At 40.9% G+C, this 17783-nt stretch overlaps 1 pseudogene; it reads right to left on the minus strand.

The window, feature by feature from the left end:
• The window catches only part of LOC124975687 (WD repeat-containing protein 91-like), a 31964-nt pseudogene that overhangs the window by 2600 nt on the left and 11581 nt on the right, over positions 1-17783 (minus strand).

The following is a 17783-nucleotide window of genomic DNA, read 5'->3' on the forward strand; positions in this document are numbered from 1 at the left end:
GAGGCATTGAGAGACTCGGACTGAAGTGGAGCCACGGGTGAGTCTGCCCACTGGGTAAAGCTCGGCCCGGGTGGCAGGCCCAGATAGAGGTGGCTTATCGGAGCCGGGCAGGGCAGCTAGAGTCATCCACAGGCAGTCCTGCGCACTCCGGCCCCGCCCACACAGCCAGCTTCTCCAGGTTCTCGGAACGGAACTGGCCCGCTAGTGAGAGCCTGTCTGAACAGAGCACGCTCCGAGTCCCGGAGCTGCTGCAGTGCAGTGTACTCCTGCAAAGAACCAGCGGAGAGGCTCGATCTGCAGTCAGTCTCAGGGATAAGGTCAGGGCAGCTGGAGACCTCTTCAGGCGGCTCTGCCCACTCCGGCCGCGGGCTCTCTTCACGGGGCGATCCAAGATGGCGGCCTAGAGGGAGACTGCACCCCCGGTCGCTCCAGAACCCAGGAGTTAAGAAGGGGAGGCATTGAGAGACTCGGACTGAAGTGGAGCCACGGGTGAGTCTGCCCACTGGGTAAAGCTCAGCCCGGGTGGCAGGCCCAGATAGAGGTGGCTTAGCAGAGCCGGGCAGGGCAGCTTGAGTCTTCCCAAGGTAGTCTTCCACACTCCGGCAGTGGGCTCTTCCCACACGGCCAGCTGCACGGTGCAGGCCCACAGTGAGAGCATTTCCGCACAGAGCCAGTTCCAAAACGTGGAACCAGTAGGGGGCTAGGGGCAGTATTCTTCGAATGAGCTGCTTTATCAGATTCCTCCAAGACATCAGGCTACTGAAGGCTGGGAGGTGATACACTGGAAATCTAGTGGGACACTATAAGCCAATAGTGGAAAACTGCAATATCTCAAGGTCCCATTGACAACTGACCATTATGAGAAGACAAGGGAAGAAAATGTCCCAAACAAACCTAGATACTACATCAATAAAACCCAATGACAGCAGAGCAGAAGAAATGACAGAAAGGGAGTTCAGAATGTACGTAATTAAAACGATCAGGGAAGCTAATGAGGAGATGAAAGAGCAAATGCATGCATTGAAGGAGGAGATGAAAGAGCAAATGCAGGCATTAAATGATCGCACCAATCAACAGTTAAAAGACCAAATACGGGAAGCAAGAGATCATTTCAATAAAGAGTTAGAGATACTGAAGAAAAACCAAACTGAAATCCTTGAAATGAAGGAAACAATAAACCAAGTTAAAAACTCCATAGAAAGCATAACCAATAGGATAGAACACCTGGAAGACAGAACCTCAGACATTGAAGACAAAATATTTAACCTTGAAAACAAAGTGGAACAAACAGAGAAGATGGTAAGAAATCATGAACAGAATCTCCAAGAACTATGGGATATCATGAAAAGGCCAAATTTGAGAATTATTGGGATTGAGGAAGGCTTAGAGAAACAAACCAAAGGAATGAACAATCTATTCAATGAAATAATAACAGAAAATTTCCCAAATCTGAAGAACGAAATGGAGAACCAAGTACAAGAGGCTTATAGAACTCCAAACATACAAAATTACAACAGACCCACACCAAGGCACATTATTATGAAAATACCTAACATACAAAATAAAGACAGAATTTTAAAGGCCGCGAGAGAAAAGAATCAAATTACATTCAGAGGGAAACCAATAAGAATATCAGCAGATTTTTCAATCCAGACCCTAAAAGCTAGAAGGGCCTGGAACAACATATACCAAGCCCTGAAAGAAAATGGATGCCAACCAAGAATCTTATACCCAGCAAAACTTACCTTCAAATTTGACGATGAAATAAGATCCTTCCATAATAAACAAAAGCTAAAGGAATTTACAAAAAGAAAGCCAGCATTACAGAACATTCTCAGCAAAATATTCCATGAGGAAGAGATGAAAAACAACGATGCAAATCAGCAACAGGAGGCGCTAGCCTAAAGGAATAGCCAAATAAAGGAGAAACCAAATCATGTCAAAAACAAATATGAGTCAATTGACTGGGAATACAAATCATATCACAATAATAACCCTGAATGTTAATGGCCTGAATTCATCAATCAAAAGACACAGACTGGCAGATTGGATTAAAAAGAAAAATCCAACAATATGCTGCCTGCAAGAGACACATCTCATAGAAAGAGACACCCATAGACTAAAGGTGAAAGGATGGGGAAAAACATACCATGCACACGGACACAGCAAAAAAGCTGGAGTATCCATCCTCATCTCAGATAATGTGGACTTCAAACCAAAACTAGTCAGAAGGGATAAAGAAGGACATTACATGCTGCTTAAGGGAAGCATAAATCAGCAAGACATAACAATCATAAATATCTATGCCCCGAACATTGGCTCACCCACGTACGTCAAACAAATCCTTCTCAATTCCAGAAATCAAATAGACCACAACACAATAATACTAGGTGATTTTAACACACCTCTCTCACCACTGGATAGATCGTCCAAACAAAAATTGAATAAAGAAACTATAGATCTCAACAACACAATCAGCAATTTAGACTTAACGGACATATATAGAATATACCATCCAACAAAGAATGAATACACTTTCTTCTCAGCAGCACATGGATCCTTCTCTAAAATAGACCATATTTTATGCCACAAAGCTACTGTTAGTAAATACAAGAAGATAGAGATACTACCTTGTACTCTATCAGATCATAATGGATTGAAATTAGAAATAAATGACAGAATAAAAAACAGAAACTTCTCCAATACCTGGAGACTAAATAATACACTATTATATGATGAATGGATAACAGAAGACATCAGGAGGGAAATAAAAAAATTCTTAGAAGTAAACGAGAACAAAGACACATCATATCAAAATCTCTGGGACACTATGAAAGCAGTACTTAGAGGAAGATTTATTTCATGGGGTGCATTCAAAAAAAGAAGTAGAAATCAACAAATAAACGAGTTAACACTACAGCTCAAAGCACTAGAAAAAGAAGAGCAGACCAATACCAAAAGTAGTAGAAGACAGGAAATAGTTAAAATCAGAGCCGAAATCAACGAAATCGAAACAAAAGAAACAATCGGAAAAATTAATAAAATAAATAGTTGGTTCTTTGAAAAAATAAATAAAATTGATAAACCCTTAGCCACACTAACAAAGAGAAAGAGGGAGAAAACTCAAATTACTAAAATTCGGAATGAACAAGGAAACATCACAACAGACACGAGTGAAATACAAAACATAATTAGAAGCTATTTCGAAAATCTATACTCCAACAAAACAGAAAACCTTGAAGACATCAACAAATTTCTAGAGACATATGAACTACCTAAACTGAACGAGGAGGACATACACAACTTAAATAAACCAATTTCAAGCAATGAAATAGAAGAGGTCATCAAAAGCCTACCAACAAAGAAAAGTCCAGGACCAGATGGGTTCTCAGCCGAGTTCTATAAAACCTTTAAAGAAGAGCTCATTCCAATACTCCTCAAACTATTCCATGAAATAGAAGAGGAGGGAACCCTACCAAACTCGTTCTATGAAGCCAATATCACCCTGATACCTAAACCAGACAGAGACACATCAAGGAAAGAAAATTTCAGACCAATATCCTTAATGAACATCGATGCAAAAATTCTCAACAAAATTTTAGCAAATCGCATACAAATATATATTAAAAAGATAGTGCACCACGATCAAGTGGGTTTTATCCCAGGGATGCAAGGTTGGTTCAACATTCGGAAATCAATAAATGTCATTCACCATATCAACAGACTTAAAGTTAAGAATCACATGATTATTTCAATAGATGCAGAAAAAGCATTTGATAAAATACAGCATCCCTTCATGCTCAAAACACTAGAAAAAATTGGGGTAATGGGAACATTCCTAAACATTATAAAGGCCATCTACGCTAAGCCCATGGCTAATATCATTCTAAATGGTGAAAAACTGAAAGCGTTCCCCCTAAAAACTGGAACAAGGCAGGGATGCCCTCTTTCACCGCTTCTATTCAACATCGTCCTTGAGACTCTAGCCAGAGCAATCAGACAAACCAAAGAAATTAAAGGGATACGAATAGGAAAAGAAGAACTCAAACTATCCCTGTTCGCTGATGACATGATTATATATTTAGAGGAACCTGGAAATTCCACCAGAAAACTTTTAGAACTCATAAGTGAATTCAGTAAAGTAGCAGGTTACAAGATCAATGCTCATAAATCCAATGCATTTTTATACATAAGTGATGAATCTTCAGAAAGAGAAATTAGGAAAACTACCCCATTCACAATAGCATCGAAAAAAATAAAATACTTGGGAATCAATCTCACAAAAGAGGTGAAAGACCTCTACAATGAGAACTACAGAACACTAAAGAAAGAAATTCAAGAAAACCTTAGAAGATGGAAAGATCTCCCATGTTCCTGGATAGGCAGAATTAATATCGTCAAAATGGCTATACTACCTAAAGTTCTATACAGATTCAATGCAATTCCAATTAAAATCCCAATGATGTACCTCGCAGAAATAGAACAAGCAATTATGAAATTCATCTGGAAGAATAAAAAACCTAGAATAGCTAAAGCAATCCTCAGTAGCAAGAGCGAAGCAGGGGGTATTGCAATACCAGATCTTCAACTCTACTACAAAGCAATAGTAACAAAAACGGCATGGTATTGGTACCAAAATAGACAGGTAGATCAATGGTACAGAATAGAGGACATGGACACAAACCCAAATAAATACAATTTTCTCATACTAGACAAAGGTTCCAACAATATGCAATGGAGAAAAGATAGCCTCTTCAACAAATGGTGCTGGGAAAACTGGAAAACTATATGCAATAGAATGAAACTAAACCCCTATCTCTCACCCTACACAAAACTCAACTCAAAATGGATCAAAGACCTCGGAATCAGACCAGAGACCCTGCATCTTATAGAAGAAAAAGTAGGTCCAAATCTTCAACTTGTTGGCTCAGGATCAGATTTCCTTAACAGGACTCCCATAGCACAAGAAATAAAAGCAAGAATAAACAACTGGGATAGATTCAAACTAAAAAGCTTTCTCTCAGCAAAGGAAACTATCAGAAATGTGAAGAGAGAGCCTACAGAGTGGGAGAATATCTTTGCCAACCATACCTCAGATAGAGCGCTAATTTCCAGAATCTATAAAGAACTCAAAAAACTCTACACGAAGAATACAAATAATCCAATCAACAAATGGGCTAAGGAAATGAACAGACACTTCACAGAAGAAGATGTACAAGTAATCACCAGATATATGAAAAAATGTTCAACATCCCTAGTAATAAGGGAAATGCAAATCAAAACCACCCTAAGATTTCATCTCACCCCAATTAGAATGGCGATTATCAAGAATACAAGCAACAATAGGTGTTGGCGAGGATGTGGTGAAAAAGGAACACTCATACATTGCTGGTGGGGTTGCAAATTAGTGCAACCACTCTGGAAAGCAGTGTGGAGATTCCTCAGAAAGCTTGGAATGGAAACACCATTTGACCCAGCTATCCCACTCCTTGGCCTATACCCAAAGGACTTAAAATCAGCATACTACAGAGATACAGCCACATCAATGTTCATTGCTGCTCAATTCACCATAGCCAGATTGTGGAACCAACCTAGATGCCCTTCAGTTGATGAATGGATAAAGAAACTGTGGCATATTTATACAATGGAATATTACTCCGCAATGAAGAATGATAAAATTATGGCATTTGTAGGCAAATGGTCGAAATTGGAGAATATCATGCTAAGTGAGATAAGCCAATCTCAAAAAACTAAAGGACGAATGATCTCGCTGATAAGCGGATGAGGACATATAATGGGGGGTGGGACGGGCTAGCATTAGGTTTAGGGTTAGGTTTAGAGTTAGGCTAAGGAGAGCAGTAAGAATGAAGGAAAGAAGGACTGTGTAGAGGGAAAAGAGGGGTGGGAGGGGTGGGAGGGGTGGGGGGGAGGGGAAAAAATATAATAAACATCATTACCCTATGTAAACGTAAAAAAATAAAAAAAAAAAAAAAAAAAAAAAAGAAAAAAAGAAAAAGAAGGTTTATTGCTTTGCTAGCAAAGGAGAAACACAGGGGACTTCTGTCCCAGAGACTGTGATTCTGCCCATCAGCAGGAAGAGGGGGCTTTTAAAGAGGTGCCTCAAAAGCTACATTCCACATGTTCTCTGCTGGAGTTGTAATTCACTTGTTAATTTGGAAGATAGTTATTTCTGAGATTTTGTACCATCCCCAATAGCGTTTTAGAAAAAGATTAAAATGGAGTTGTCAGAAAAAAAATGGAAGAACCTGTAGAAAGTGCTTCTGTAGTTCTCTGATTTCCTCTATTGATAGATGTGTCCTAAGGGCTTAACCTGGACAATTCACAGGCCTGGGCTCCAAGACAGTGTCTCTCATCTGAGGTGTCGGAGTTTCCCATAATGAGTCAGTGCACAATTAGCAGATGAAGGATTCTGATGGCGTGCAAGGTTAGAGTGAGGATTAGCAGTCCAGAATTGGTCATGCAGGCCAGCATGAAGAGTTTTGCTGGTGAAAAAGGAGAGATGAGCCTGGATCACCAGCAACGTGCTATTGTTCATGTCTGCCCATACTTGCTACTGCAGATCCACTGGTTGGCTTTGAAGAGTGAAAGAGGAGTAAATGGTTTAAGTACAAGGAACACAAAATTTTGGCAGTATCAAAGGACATAGAAAAGTTAAAACAAAACAAACAACACCAGTACAAAAATTAAGTGGAATACAACAGAGTGGTTTTAATGCAGCAAAAACCGAATTTAAACTGGTTTAAGAAAAAGCATTTTTTTGTTCATATTTTAAAAAGTGAACAGGTAGAATTATCCTTAAGAATGGCTTCTTCAGGGTTCTGCTTCCTTCTCTGGGATTCTGCAGGCTTTGGCATGATCCCTGTAATAGATTTATCCTCCATGATTTTTTCCATGGTGGCCAGAGGCAACCGGGTCACTTCCTGGGGAAGAAAGTTGACATCTTTCCTAATCACTAATTGAAAGTCCTGACCTTTGCCGTGATTGCTTGATTGAATTACTTCTGGTTCAATCATTGTAGCTAAGAGGAATATCTTTCACTGTAAAAAAGAGAGTATAATTGATTTTTTCTTCCCAAACCCCATGACTGCTAAGTAGTGAGTGAAGAGTGATTCATCACTTGAGAAAACTACAACTCCAGGCTTATATAGTCTTCATGCCTAGTGAGCCCAGAGAAAAGGAAGTGTCTCTTGCTCCTTCCCTTAAATGCCCCAGCGAGGCCTCTGGAGGAATGGGATTATTTGCTTTTTACCTAAACCAAGAGGAGTAAAGGAAGGGCTGAGAGGAGGGGCAGGAGGGGGGAAGTGCTGGGGAGTAATACTGGCCAAATTATATTGTTATACTGTGTGCAAGTATGACTGTAACAACAAATCCCATCATTATGTACAATTATAATGTACCAATAAAAATGTGGAAAGTAAATAAAAAAAAAATAAATAAATAAAGTAACTACAGTAAAACATGCAGTTTGTTTTCTGTGGGGGGCATGCTCCCCCCTTCCAATACTCCCCAACTCTTCTTGCTTCTTCTCAGTGTTTGCTATGATAGGTTATTATTCCCTAGGAATGGGGTTAGGAGGTCATATTTTTGTTAAGATAGGATGACAGATGCCTCACATTCTGTCCCAACCCACCTTCTGTACTAACACTAAGGCCCAGGCCCAGCCTGCAGCTAGAGGACTTCAGGTTCTGCCTTGTGTCCAGAGCTTCTTCACTGCCATACAGGGTGGGTCAGATGGCCATGATCCACTCGACCAGGTCCAGACCACCAGGAAAGTGCTCCCTTGCCCACCATGACTCCATCACCCAGGTACCTTGTAGATGACTCCCCCTGTGACAGAGCACATCAGCATATAATTGCCCTCTGAGTCAAAAGTGAAGAGTTGGTCTCTGGGAACTTGAACCTGCTTTTAGCCACTGTAACCAGACAGTACAAAGGAGCCCATGGCATCAGAGGGGAGGCTATACTCAGACACCTTCAGGCCACTATTTTGGATGTTCCACTGGATAAACTGCAAAAAAATGCACAACCAGAGTGCTTTCTCAGTGGGAGCAGGCCCAGCACAAGCCTGGGTGGAAGCCCAGGGTCTGCCCAGAGTAAACTGCCTCCCTCCACCAACAGTTCTGACAGCTTCAAAAACCCCTTTCCAGTTACAGAGGAAGAAAAGGGGTGGGGGTCCACAGGACACCCCAAAGTCCCATCTCTTGCTGACATAATTTTTCAAAGGATAAAAATATAGAAAAACAGCAACCTCATGTCAAAGTCCAACCCTTCTCTTTCACTCTGGCCTGAGCCCAGGAGAGGAAAAGGGACAGCAAGTGGCTTTGCACGGATTTCTGGTCTCTCAAGCAGGTAAATGACTACTCTCATTATTACGAGAATTTGAACCCAACTAGGAATAAAGCACAGAGGACACATTCCAAATCTATTTCAGTTTCTCAGCAGTACAATTAATTGGATGCTGCATGGTGAAGTTAGAAAGCTAGCTTTGTTTATTGTGGTATGTATAATTCCCCAACCCACCCTATGAACAGGCTACTTGACTGTGACCACTTATTCACTGAATCCTAACAGAATATAGAAGTCAAACTGTATCTTAAAAATCCCTTCCTCTAGTTTTCAAATGAAGAACTGAACTGGGGCACAGTAGTGCACATCTCGAGTTCTGTCTACTAGGGAGGCTCACTTGAGCCCAGAAATTTGAGGTCAACCTGGGCAACACAGCAAGACCCTATCTCAAAAATAAAAATAATTCATCTTATAGTTACTGTTTTCAATGACAAACACAGGTAATTAGTTTGTAAAATCCCAAAGTCACAGGAAGGCATATGCAGATGAGTCTTTCTCCCACCTGCGCCCACCCAGCTCCCTTTCCACCACTGTTGCTATTTCTATTTCTTGTTATACCCTTCCACAAAGGGAAACTACATGGGCCATTTCCTTATGATTTTTTTCAGGGGGAGAGTTAGCTTCCTTTTAACTTCTTTGAACTCAGCTCAGGCCTATTTGCCTCTGGGAAGCTGTCCCTAGTCCCTCAGCAAACTCCATTCATCCATGGCTGGTTACAAGACCACCAATTACCAAGCTCCCCAAATCATATCTTGGCTCCAAATATGGATCCATCTGGGTGAGCCAAGTCACTTTGCTATGAGGAGGACACCTGTTGTACTACCTTTTCCACTCTACTCATCAAACCCCACGAAGAGTTCAGGAGATGGATTACTACCTATTTTACAGATGACAAAACTGAGGCAGAAAGAGGACATGGCAATAGCAGAAAGCATGCCGAACCCAAGACCAGCCTGTCATGGTGTTCCAGCACTCGCTGACCCCAAGGGTGCCTACCTTGCCATCCTCACCTATGCTGTACCCAGTGTTCTTATCACAGCTGAACTCCACGGAGCAGACCTCCCTGCAGTGGGCCCTCCAGCTCATGGCACACTCATACTGCTGCATGTCTGAGGATGTCTGATGCCATTATGACTGTGCACCTCAGAAGGCACCCTCCCACAGCACAGGATCTTCTCCCCTGATGCTCAGGGGGGCATAGCTATTCTGGGGACCATGGGGCTCCTAAACCCCATAGGGTAGCTACCCCTGCCCAGGGGCCCAGGCTGCCTCTGAGCTGCAGAAGAAGCTTCCACTGGGTCAAAAGCAAGGGTTAGGAATCCCAGCAGGAGGGGTGGGAGGTGGGGTCCTGGACACAGGAGTCCTTTCTATAAGGCCTCTACAGTGTCCCCCCCCAGGGGTCACAGATATCCACTAAAGATAGGATCACCTTGTCCCTTCCCAGACCCTGGGGATGCCTCCCTGGGAACAAAGGAGAATGAGCCACCCACAGTTGAACAGGCAACAAAAGAGTTCTATATCCTGAACAGGCAATAGTTGTATCCGAGAGCTCCAACACATCACCCACCCCCTCCCATGCCTGCTGACATTAACCAGTGCAAGTGGATTGTGCTGAGTGTTTTATAAAAACTACAATACAGGTTAAGCTTCCTTGATTTGAAATCAGGGTTTTGCAACAGCATCTATTCCAGCTAGGTCATGTAAGGAGGGGACCAGGATTACCTTAAGCACACTTGCATACCAAATAGCCAGATGACACCATCAGCTGCTCCTGTGACCAGCAGATTTCCATTGTGATTGAAGGTTGTACAGTTGATAGCAATGGGTTCTGGGTCCAGGGAGAACAGGAACTGTTAAAACCAAACAAAATCACAATTAACAGACTATTCCAACTCAGACACAGACACAAGCACCTCACTTGTTCCTCTGCCAGTTCCTCCCTTAAAAGACCTTCTTCTGGAAAAATTACCTGAGCATTTGTCAAGGTGCTGGGTTGTGACCTCTTCTACTATTTTGAATGGAAAAGTCACTGACCCATAAACATTCTGGTTTCCATACACACTGGTTCACTTATAAAATGATCTATATCTTAGCAATATACACATCACTTGAGTGCATTATAGCTAAGTCTTATTGAGAGGTCAAATTGCCAGTAGGAAAGAACACTTCATTAACTTACTTTCATGACTGGCAGCCCTAAGTTAACAGAGGACCACCATGCAAAGATCCTGCAGCTGCTCCATCCCCCCCCAATGTCTCCCCACAGCAACACTTAAAAATACAGGAGCTAACAAAACTACCTCATGGAACTTAGGCCTATCAGTTAATCTAGTAATCAGCAGCACAATATCTGGGGCTGGGTTGTAGCTCAGTGGTAGAGCACTTGCCTACCACATGTGAGGCATTGAGTTCAATCCTCAGTATCACAGAAAAATAAAACAAATAAAAATAAAGGTATTGTGTCCATCTACAATTAAAAAAAAATTTAAAAAGGCTTCACAATAGCTAAACTATGGAACCAAACTAGATGCCCTTCAACAGATGAATGAATAAAAAAATGTGGTGTATATATACCATGGACTATTACTCAGTCTTAAAGGAGAATGAAATTATGGCATTTGCTGGTAAATAAATGGAGCTGGAGAATATCATGCTAAGTAAAATAAGCCAATCCCATAAGCCAATCCCAAAAAAACAAAAATGCTTTATCTGATATGTGGATGCTAATTCATAATTGGGGGAAGGTGGGAGAGGGAAGAAGAGAGTTAATTTAGATTAGGTAGAGGGGACTAAAGGAAGGGGAGGGGGTATAGAAATAGGAAGGACAGTAGAATGAATCTGATATTATTACCCTGTGTACATATATAACTATATGACTGGTGGGATTCTACATCATGTATAACTAGAAGAATGAGAACTCATACTCCATTACAGATCAAAGTGCATTCTACTGTCATGTATAACTAATTAAAACAAATTTAAAAATAAAAAAATACAATGAAGATTAACATTCCAAATGACTTGGAACCTGAGGGGCCCTAAATTATCCTCCTGAGACTAAGCACACAAGACAGAATGCTATATGGTGTTATTGATACACATGTGCACACTGCTGAGCTAGAAAATAAAGACATCCTCTGATGCCAGTAATGAGGGGGAGGCAAGACTCCTGAGGACAAGGGAACTCTGAAGCTGACTTTCACTATGGGGAATCAATCAAATATATACGATCCTAGTTCTCACGTTGATTGCCATCAAACACTCAGAAGTCCAAAATGTAAGATCCCCCCAAGGTCAGGTTGGAAGAAATCTCCATACATGGCTGGTACTCAGAGCTTTATCCTCAGTACAAGAATGAATTAAAAAACCGACTTCACAAAACAGGATAAGAAAACTCACCTCTCTGCAAATCATAGCCACAAACTTGCCCTGATAGGGATTTATAATCCAAATTCATAAGTCCCTAAATAGTCTGTGAAAACTTAAGCAGAGAATTTATTTTAAAGCTGTCAGGAGTTGGTAGGGTCCCCCGAAATCTGGCAGAAGTGAATACATCTCCACCCCAGATCTCAAATATTCTCAAGAATAAAGGTCCCAGAAACATGAGGCTACAGTGGGAATTCACAGGACACAGGAAAATAAGGCAAAAGAGGGGAACACCACAGCAACAGCAGGGAAGAACCAGGTCCACCGAGACCTCAGACACGGGGTTATCCAAGGTATGACAAACCTGACAAAATAAAAGGAGGAATCCAAATAATGGGCAAGAGTAGGAGACTCCAAGCATGACAAAGCAGGTTTTTAAAATGAAACTGTGTTTCTAAAAATGAAACACAGAAACTGAAATTAACATCCTAGTAGATTGGTTAACTGAAAGATCAGGCACAGCAGACTAGAGAGTGAGCAAATTGACAGAGCTGAGGGCATTCTCACCATGAATGTAGCAAGGGCAACAAAAGAGGAGTGCCAACACATCTGACTGGAGTTCCAGAAGGCAAGAGATAAGCAGAGATCTAAAAACTTGAAAAGCAATGACTAAAAATTTTCCAGATTTAATAAAATTCTTGGATTAAGAAAAACCTAACAAACCCCAAGCAGGAGCTTAAGGAAAGAAGAAGGAAAAAAAAAAAAAAAAACCCTTCAAATCTAAAAATCCACACTCAGATATCAGGTAAGAAGATCATAAAGGCAGCCCAAGAGAGAAGATAGCCAACAATGGAAGGCCTGTTCCACTAACAACAAACTTATCTTTCCACAAAGGAAGCCAGACAACCAAACCACAGAGTTAGAAGAATCAGTTCTCAAGTAGAATAAGAAGTTTGAGAAAAATATACTAAGATTCCATTCATGTAAAGTTAGAAAACATACAGAACAAAGACTGTGTTGTTTATGAATATATATTAATATGATAAACTAATTTTTTAAATGTAAGGCAAACCAAAATTCAAGACAGTTTCCCTCTGGAAGCAGGAAAGGTGGAGACTGGGAAAGGGCAAAGAGTATTATTAAGATTCTACTTTTAAATTAGGCATTCATTTTACTGCCTTTCTTCTCAATAAACCATACACCTATGATTTAAATATTATTTTATATGTAGATAATATTTAATTAAAAATTCAAAAATCACAAGTGAACATAGGATTAAAAATCATGCTAACACGGGCACAGTGGTGCATGCCAGGAGGCTGAGGCAGGAGGACAGCAAGTTCAAGGCTAGCCTCAGCAACTTAGCAAGACCCAGTCTCAAAATAAAAAATAAAAATAAAAAATAAAAGTGCTGGGAGTGTAGCTATGTGGTACAAATCTCACCTAGCATGTACAAGCTCCCTGGGTTCAGTCCTTAGCACTGCAGAAAAACAAAACAAAAATTTACTTCTAAGTACTGAAACCATTTCTTTTAATAAGAAACACCACTGCTTTCTAAGTAAGTAAGTTGAACATCATTTCTCTTCCAAGGGCTCCTGTGACAGTGTGGGTACCTGTTACATTCTGGGGTGGTGTTTTGAGGGCTGTCTTGGACAAGATGGCACCTGGCAGTGAGTCAAAGGGCGCTGACTGTCCATCTTGGACAAGATGGCACCTGACAGTGAGCCAAGGGGTGCTGGCTGCAAATTAAGGGAGTACCTAAATGTTGTTTGCTGTTACTAGTTCCTTGGAGACTTATGATGTGTTAACACCAGGCTCAAGGATTGGCTATCTAAAATCATGCCACATGTGGACAGCTTGTGATTTATATAGTGTTATACTGGCATTCCCCTGCATGCTCTCCTGCGTGAGAGAAAAATTTGCTATAATTGGTTGATAAGCTACGAGTGAGGGAGAGGGGAGAAGAGGCAGGTAGAGAGAAAGAAGAAGAAAAAGGCAGGAAACAGAAACAGGGAGGATGCAATAAATCTCGTCAAACTAAAGATAGCGGTGTCTCCTTTCTCCACGCCAGTTCTGCTGGATGGAACAAGTGGTGATCCATATGGGGAGCTTTCTTTATCCTTCTGCATCCTCCCAGGTAAGTAACTTAAGGTAAGCTACAGGAAAACTGTAGGATAACCTACTGGAAATCTCTGGCCAGAGTGTATAAGAGGGAGGTCATGTAACCACGGTAAAGGGAGGCCACATAAACCCGGTAAAGGGAGGTCACATAACCCCAGTAAAGGGAGGCCACATAACCCCGGTAAAGGGAGGTCGCATAACCCCAGTAAAGGGAGGCCACATAACCCCGGTAAAGGAGGTCACATAACTCCAGAATGGGGTTGCAAGTGTCAAAAAATAAAATGATAAGAATCAAACAAGATGTGCTTAAGGCTAATGGTACTGCCATAAAAGGATCTACTGTAACAGCATATGTAACCACACTGGCCAAGGTTAGTCCTTGGTTTTTAGAAGAGGGAGTCCTAAATATTCCACAATGGGAATATCATAAAGAGGATCTTATCAAAGCAGAAAAACAATCCCCATTACCTAGAGGTATTTTTCCCATGTGGCAGCTCATTAAGGAATGTCTAACATCTGAGAAAAGCAGAATAAAAACTTTAGTAGAAGAAGGAAATATGTGTCTGGAAGAGATAAAGGAACAACTAAGTGTAACTTCTCAAAAAGAGAAAGAAGAGGAGGAGGGGCTTACTGGGGAGGAATTAGAAAGAGCATCAGGGACATGGTCACCCACACCAGTTATGTCAGGAAGGAACACCAATCTGTTCCTGGAGGCAGCAGCTCCCCCTGAAGCAGCCTGTCCCCTATATCCCCCAAGGTACCCTTGGGATGAGTTAGCTCATGCTATAAATCAGATGGGTTTTTCACCATGGGGAGAAGAAACCCCCATTAAGGAAACCTCAGCAGTCTCACAATTCTTCCCTGTGATAGAGTACCAAAATGGGCAAAGATTCCACCAACCTCTAGATTTCAAAACAGTAAAAAATTTTAAGGAAGCAGTAGTTACCTACAGTCCTCAGGCCCCATTTCCAATTAGTATTTTGGAATCAGTATCAGGACTAAATGTAGTGCCAGAAGACTGGAAAAGGACTAAGCAAAAATTTACAAGGTGTTACCTGCCCCATTCAAGCTGAAGGACAAACAGGGACTAAGGGGCTGGGTTTTCCAGGGGGGCCACTGAACCATTAAAGATAACATGGGAATCCAATAATCCTATCTAGGTCCCCCAGTGTCCCCTTTCTAAAGAAAAAATAGAGGTGGCCCAGGAAATAGTCAACAATTAAAGGAAAACCATATCATTCCTTCCACTTCCCCTTGGAATACACCCATTTTTTCATAAAAATGAAGTCTGGAAAATGGCGACTCTTGCAAGATCTGAGAGACATAAATTCCAGTATGCAAATTATGGGCCTGGTACAACTGGGTCTCCCCTCAATAGCTGTTATTCCAAAACATTATCATATCATCTCTATAGACATAAAAGATTGTTTTTTTTTTCCATTCCTGTGCATCTTGAGGATAGCCCTCAATTTGCCTTTTCCATTCCTTCTTTGAATAATGAAGGGCCTAATACTAGATACCAATGGGTGGTCCTTCACCAGGGAATGACAAATAGTCCCACTATGTGTCAAATATATGTTGGTCAGGCTATATCACAGATTAGACAGAATTATAAAGAACATTATTATTTCCATTATATGGATTATAATCTTTTGGCTCATAGGGAACAGACTTTATTAAGGGTATTTGACAATATTTTTGAAACCCTAGGAAAATGTGGATTACATGTGGCCCCAGAAAAGGTGCAAACCCACAGCCCTATTACTTTTCAAGGGCATCAAATATTAGATACCTGTGTTAGGCCACAAAAAATTTAATTAACCATGGAAAAGATTAAGACTCTAAATGATTTCCAAAAATTATTAGGTGATATAAATTGGATAAGGCCAAATTTGGGAATCACCACTCATCAACTTAAGCCTTTGTTTGGTATTCTCCAAGGAGATTCAGACCCTAAATCCCCCAGAAATTTAACTCCTGAAGGTAGAAAACCCTTAAACTTAGTAGAACAAGCTTTAGGAAATGCTCATAGTGATAGAGTTGATCTATCCTTGCCTTTTAGCCTCATAGTGTTAGATTCAGAATATACTCCTACAGGTCTATTGTGGCAAACTGGACCCCTGATGTGGATCCATTTGCCAGTGTCTCCAAAAATTGTTTCCCCGTATCCTGTGATGGTGGCAAATCTAGTTGCATTAGAACTTAAGATGGCCCTTCGAGTTTTTGGAGTTTGTCCTCAGACAGTTATTGTCCTGTGTACAGCAAAACAGATTGAAATGAAAACAATAATGAAGATTGGGCAATTGTCTATTGTTCCACCATGGCCACATTTGATAATCACTTGCCAAGTTCACATATTGTCTTCAAAAGTTCCTGTTATTTTCCCTCAGGTTGTTAAGGCTCAACCTATCCCAGCAACAAAAACAATCTTTACAGATGGCTCCTCCTACGATACAGCTACAGCAGTTTCTGATACAGTACAGACTATTATTACTTTTCATAAGTCTGCTCAAAAAACTGAACTAGAAACAGTAATAACTGTCTTACAAACATTTCCTGAGGAACCTTTAAATATTTACACTGACAGTCTCTATATTGCCCAGCTTGTGCCACGGCTTGAGACAGCTGGACCCATTAGTCCTCAATCTACCTTACAACAATGCTTTTATCAAGTACAAACTCTTCTGTGGACTTGCAAAGAACCTTTATATATAGGCCATATCAGAGCACATTCAGGCTTACCTGGGCCTTTAGCTCAAGGAAATTCTGCTGAAGAATCAGCTACTCAAGATCCTCAAATATTTAATATTGTAGAAGAAGCAATTAATTTTCATAAAGATTTTCATGTCAATGCTACTACTCTCAAAATAAAATATAACATTCCAAAAGAACAAGCCAGAAGTATAGTAAAACAGTGTCCTGCCTGTGTGCCTCATTTATCTCTTCCTCATTTTAGAGTCAATCCTGTAGGACTCCTTCCAAAGCATCTATGGCAGATGGATGTCACCCATATCCCTGAATTTGGTACTTTAAGATTTGTACATGTAACTGTAGATACCTACTCAGGATATATATTTGCTACCGCCCATACAGGGGAAAAGACAAAAGATGTAATCAGTCATTGCCTTCAAGACTTTGCTACTATGGGAAGGCCAAAATCATTTAAAACAGATAATGGGCCTGCATATACTTCTTCATTTCAACAGTTTTGCTCAAATTTTAATATCTATCATTCTACAGGATTGCCTTACAATCCATAAGGACAAGCTATCATGGAAAGGGCTAATCAAATATTGAAAGTCTGCTTAACTATACCAAAAGGTGTAATAAAGGCATTAGTCCCTCCCAAGAACAGACTTAACCTTGCTTTTATCACCCTCAATTTTTTAAATTTGGATGCTATGAGCTGTACTGAGGTTGACAGACATTTTAGTGGAAAGTCTGGTGACCATCCACAAGCATTGTGGAAAGACATCTTGACTGGGTCCTGGAAAGGACCTGACCCAGTATTAATTTGGGGGTGAGGATCTGTTTGTGTTTTTACTCAGGACCAACAACAACTTATCTGGGTCCTGGAGTGCTTGGTAAGAACTATCCATAAGAAAGAAAATGGCACTGAAACACAAAATGATGGTGATGGTGGTAAGCCTGCTGTTTTTAACTCTTCCTAAAATTTTGGGGATATATTCTGGGTACTGTTATCTGTATGGCCTATTCCCTTGTCTATTTCCCATGACACACAAGTTTTCCCTCAATTATTTCCTAGTACAGAACTTCCAGGTATCCATTACCTACCAGCTGATTCCACTGTTAAGCCACTTATTATTAGTATAAATTAAGAGGTAGTCTTTGCTTCCTCTGGTTAGTCACCTCAGAAACCACCAATGGTGCCTTGCCCTGTGTGCAGCTTGCTTCCAATTGGAATCTTT

Source organism: Sciurus carolinensis, unplaced genomic scaffold (assembly GCF_902686445.1).
Source record: "Sciurus carolinensis unplaced genomic scaffold, mSciCar1.2, whole genome shotgun sequence".
Classification (NCBI taxonomy): domain Eukaryota; kingdom Metazoa; phylum Chordata; class Mammalia; order Rodentia; family Sciuridae; genus Sciurus; species Sciurus carolinensis.